The sequence below is a fragment of the Megalobrama amblycephala genome, linkage group LG2 (assembly GCF_018812025.1).
Source record: "Megalobrama amblycephala isolate DHTTF-2021 linkage group LG2, ASM1881202v1, whole genome shotgun sequence".
NCBI classification, from domain to species: Eukaryota; Metazoa; Chordata; class Actinopteri; order Cypriniformes; family Xenocyprididae; genus Megalobrama; species Megalobrama amblycephala.
Window position 1 is genome coordinate 41899252 of NC_063045.1, and position 5308 is coordinate 41904559.

Genomic DNA, 5308 nt, shown 5'->3' on the forward strand with positions numbered 1-5308 from the left:
TTACTCGTATTTCTCTCTCTTTTTCTACAACTGCTATTTGTCCCTGTGAAAGTATAAAACAATGACCTTCCAAAGCTAATGTCAATGCAATAGTTCCCTCCTGAATTACCACTCAGACGATATTCTACTATTCCTCAATTCTCCTCTGTATCTCCTACTTCCTGCAACATCATCCTGTTTCAGTCTACAGATAAGTGCATTGGTTACTCAAATAAAGCTGGTTACTCTTTTCATCACTTGTACTCAGGAAATGTACCCACTCCAGAAGTACGAACAATTCAAGTAAGACACACTTAGGCTCTAGGTGTGGATGTCCCAGCCAATCACAATCAGGACAAAAACACACCCTCATTAACCCTTAAATGCATACCTCGGGTCTTTAGTGACCCGGGACGTCATTCAGTACCCTCCTCCTCATTCATTTTATAAAGTTAGACTTCAACCTTCTTGGTATTCGTCAATCGATTCATTATAAAGAATATAACATGAAAAAAAAAAATCATAAAACTATAAAAGAATGCCTATTTTTGAATTCATTTTTTTAAAAATTGTATAGGGTCGCTAACGACCTGAGGTGTGTATCAGTGTAAGTATATTTTTTCTGCACAAAAATAATTGAATCTTAGATGTAAGAAGAATAAGTGCAATTCACCTTTATTCCACAAGGTGGCAATGTCTGATACACAATGCTGAAGTTACGACTCTTTCAGAGAGAAAACGAAATAATAAGAAAAATATGAAATGGCTCAGCGATTTACGGCAGAGCAAGTACTAAACGCAATCAAATATGACTGTAACTGTCACTGGATGGATCTGGTGAAGCTGTTAAATCGAAATATTGATTTTGAAGATGTTGAAAATTATATAGTTCTGAGAATATGTTTGAGATCACGAATAGGCTCATATTTGTGACCTCAAACATAAAAGTAGCCTATTTGGTGAATTTAATGGGAAATGAGCTCTGACGAGGACAGTGATGATGGCATAAAACATCTGCTCAAACTGAACCCTTTCAGGCTCCAAAAGGTAACAAAATATGATTTATTTTATTCTTCTGTAATTGCTACTCTAAGAGTAGTTTTATATTATCGCAACAGGTAGATATAGATCAGGGTCGATAAAGACCCGAATATGTAAGAACGATTGGCGAAACAGTCATGCATTTAAGGGTTAAACTGAACCTCATCCATTACTCATTATCAGTATTCTGAACTAGTTGTTGTTGTGGTCAGATGTCCCAGAGAAATGTATCACTCCCCACCTTCTGCTGTGCCATGTCACTGGGTACAGATTAGCAAATGTGTCTGACTTTGAATGTAACCAAATGTATAAGACAAATTCTGTGAGCTAAAATTATTCAAAGAAAAATATGGATATCTGATTGTGACCCACATAAAGACTCATTACCCAACTGCTAAGCAGTAAATATGCATATATTTATCATTAGCCATGCAGAACAATGTTTTTCCCGAACGGTACTGTGTGTGATTATTTAGAGGTCTTAAGGGTGAACAAATACATGAGGCGAAGATGTTAATGCCAGAATGGTTTGCACTGCATAAACAAAATAACAGAGCATCATTATCATACTGAGTATTCTAGATAATCAAGTCCCATTTTGCAGTTGCTTATCTTTAGGGGTGAGTGGGGTAATTTTAACACAGATCTTTCTATCATTTAAATAAGTCAATTATTCATAGTCCTAATAATGTTTTCCATAAAGTAAATATGAGTTCATTAGTGTCAGCAGTCCTACGAGGTATAAACCTGATGCAGACAACAGTTGAAATGCAGGAAGACATTTTAAAGTGCTTGATTCATGCAAATGTAGATTAAAAAGAATTATTCATTTTTGCAGCAACAAGCTTTTCTTTAGGATTGTTCCTTGATTCCTTTGTGTGGCATTAGTATTCCACATGTCTTCCCTTTGGCATGATGATGTGTGTGTATGTGTGTGGGGTAGCTTTTACATGAATACAGATGAAATAAAAGCAAAAGAAATTCTTTTCAGTCAAAGTTGCAGAGGCGACTTTGATGAAGTTTAATGTTGGGTTTGCCATATTCTGGAGAACTGTGTCCATAGCCTCCAGGCACCAAGGCTGATGTTCAGACTTCATAAATCCATTGTAGATGGAAGTCTGAGGTTTTAAGATATTTAAAAGAATCATGGCCTCCTTCAAAGCTCACATTTGGAGCTCATTTGCAAAGGTCTCTCTGTTCATACTGATCTACAGTAGATGACTCCCTCACAAGTGTGTGTGAGAGTGTGTATGCATGTGTGCATTTTTCATAAGCACAGGGAAATTATGTCCAGAGACTCCATTCTAGATAAATGACACAGACTTTAATTACAATTAATTGAGTATCCTTCAGATCATTAAAAGAAATGAGTTTTACTGAAAGAGCTGACTTTTTATGAGTTCACGGTGACCGAGTACAGGCACAGAAAGAGAGTGTGTGTGTCTGATCTGGGCATGTTTGAGGGATGGGGCATCTGCCATTTTTACATGCAGCCTAATAATCTGGTTTATAACTCAAATGGAATGGAAAAAATATATATATATAATTTGATGCTTCATTTGATACAATGACATTTCTTGAAAGAGGTGGTGCAGATCTAAATTAAATAAATAAATAAATAAAAATAAAAAACTGAGAAATAAATGTCATGCAAACCTTGGAATCAGACTACTTTGAAAATCAGATAAAAAAATTATTTGTGCAGTGCCATGTTCACATTTTCATCCCAGCAATAAACATGGCAAAAGAAGTGAAGTACTGGGCGGTGGGGAGACTACCTGTCTTCTTGACATTTGAAGGATAAAAAGATTGTTGAGAGACAAAAGGTGTGAAAAAATAAGACAGCTGATATATTTTTAGATATGTCAGAGTGCACAATTACAGACTGTGGAGCTATGCTCACACACTCTTTCTGACAGCAATGCTGACAGTTTCTCATAACGTTGACAATACTGTGACAACAATTAGTGTGACATTAATGGCATTCACATGTGCAGAGCTTTTGTTTGAAATATATACACATGATATGCAAATGTATTCTGGTATTTCCATCAGATTATGGAGTTTAGAGAACATTGTAAACGCAGCTATAGCGTCTTACATTGACCCTGGAGAATCTGGTCCAGCAGTCTACATCAGAAGCAAAAGTAATAGAGTCTAAATGGAGAACAATAACTCTTAAAGATTATTAGATAGATAATACAATCTTGGACCATTAGTGCTTCCATTAGTAGAACATTAGTTCATGCTCAGCATCCTTTATGGTCTTATTGCATGAAAGCTAAAAGGTGAAGTGTGTAATTTCAGTAACACTAGCAGGACCAAATGGAATTGGAAAAAAAGTAGTCCACTCTAAATTCACAGCACTAGCTGTGCCAGATAAAAGTGACACAGAGCCACGATGTTCGCACTTTTTCAGGACGTCAACCTCTTACCAAAATGATCATGACCACTATCAGAAAGCTTTTGCAGATGTGGTCATTTGTATAGTGGTCATTTTAGAAAAGCTGTGAATTTTGTAAAATCTTTTCAAATGTTAAAAGGTGTTAAACAGAGTGCTGCACTCTTATTTGTAGCTAAAAACAAAATGTATTAAAATTAAATATAATTTCAATTATGTTTTGAAACATTGTTAAATATAAAAAATTAAGGTAACACTTTAGTATGGGGGCAACAATTCTTACTTTTAACTAGTTGCTTATTAGCTTGAATATTGGCTCCTTATTAGTACTTACAGTTGTGCTAAAAATTATTCATACCCTTAGTAAATATGACCAGAGAAGGCTGTGAAAATAAATCTGCGTTAATAAAAAAAAAAAAAGCTTTTTGGCAGCAAACACTTAAGATGGGTTTGGTGCACACAGGGGTAAAAAGTACCCCATGTGTACAATGAAATATATGGCTGTATCTTTAATGTTGTGCCTATTTTTCTGCCGGAGGTCCTGGACATCTTGATCAGATACATGGAATAATGGATTCTATCAAATACCAACAGATAAAAAAAAAAAAAAAAAAGTCAAAACTTGACTGTCCCTGTTAGATGTAACGACTGGGTGACTCAGGCAGGGGATCCAAATGCAGCGTTTATTAAAGATAAGCGTCGTCGTACAAGCAGGGTAAACCAGGGGCAAACAGGAACAGCAGAGGATAGACAGAATCGTAATCCAGGTACAGGCAGAGGTCAGAACGGGCAGGTAACATTCACAGGTCGGTAAACAAAGCAAGGGTCAGAGGTAGGCAGCACAGGATCGTGAAACAGACAACAGGCAGGAACGGTAACACAGGACAGGCAAACAAGGAATAACGCTTAGAAATGACACACTGGGTAATCAAGACTTCGCCAACTGGTGGTGTGAGTCCTTTATAGTCCTGGTAATGAGTATCAGCTGGGTGTGATGATCAGTGTGGAGTGTGCATGGCTGTATGTGGCAACAGGTGATAGGTGGAGTGAGTGCATGTGATTGACAGGGAGGATATTGGGAAATGGAGTCCGGAGTGAACAGGAACAGATGGTGATCGTGACATTAGAAGTCATATAATGGGCTGTAGTTGGATTTTCCAACAGGACAATGATCCAAAACAAACATCAAAATCAACACAAACATGTGTCACTGAGCACAAAACCAAGCTTCTGCTATGGCCGTCCCAGTCCCCTGACCTGAACCCTGAAGAAAATGAGTGGAGTGAACTGAAGAGAAGAAGCAACATGGAGCTGGGAATCTGAAGGATCTGGAGAGATTCTGCATGAAGGAATGGTCTCTGATCTCTTGTCAGGTGTTCTCCAAACTCATCAGGCATTATAGAAGAAGACTCAGAGCTGTTATCTTGGGAAAGGAGGTTGCAAAATGTATTGAATAAAAGGGTATGATTAATTGTGAGCAATGTGTATTAGAGAAAAACATTTATTTCATAATGAGATTTTCCCCCCATTTAAAATTATTCTCCAATGAAAGGTTGGATTTTTGTAGATTTTTAAAATAAAAGATCAAAATGATTAACGATGCAGATTTATTTTCACAGCCTTCTTTGGTCATATTTACTAAGGGTATGAATAATTTTTAGCACAACTGTATAAAGCACACATTAATGCCTTATTCTGCATGACCATATTCTACATCCCTAAATACTACCCCATACCTGTCAGAAAACACAGACTAGACAAATGGGTAAGTATAAGATAGCTTTATTGAACACAATGGTAAAGCAATGACGTTGGATGAGATATATGGCAGTAGCATCAGAAGCAGATGGAGAACAACAAGATGTTAAGTTGCCACACACATACACA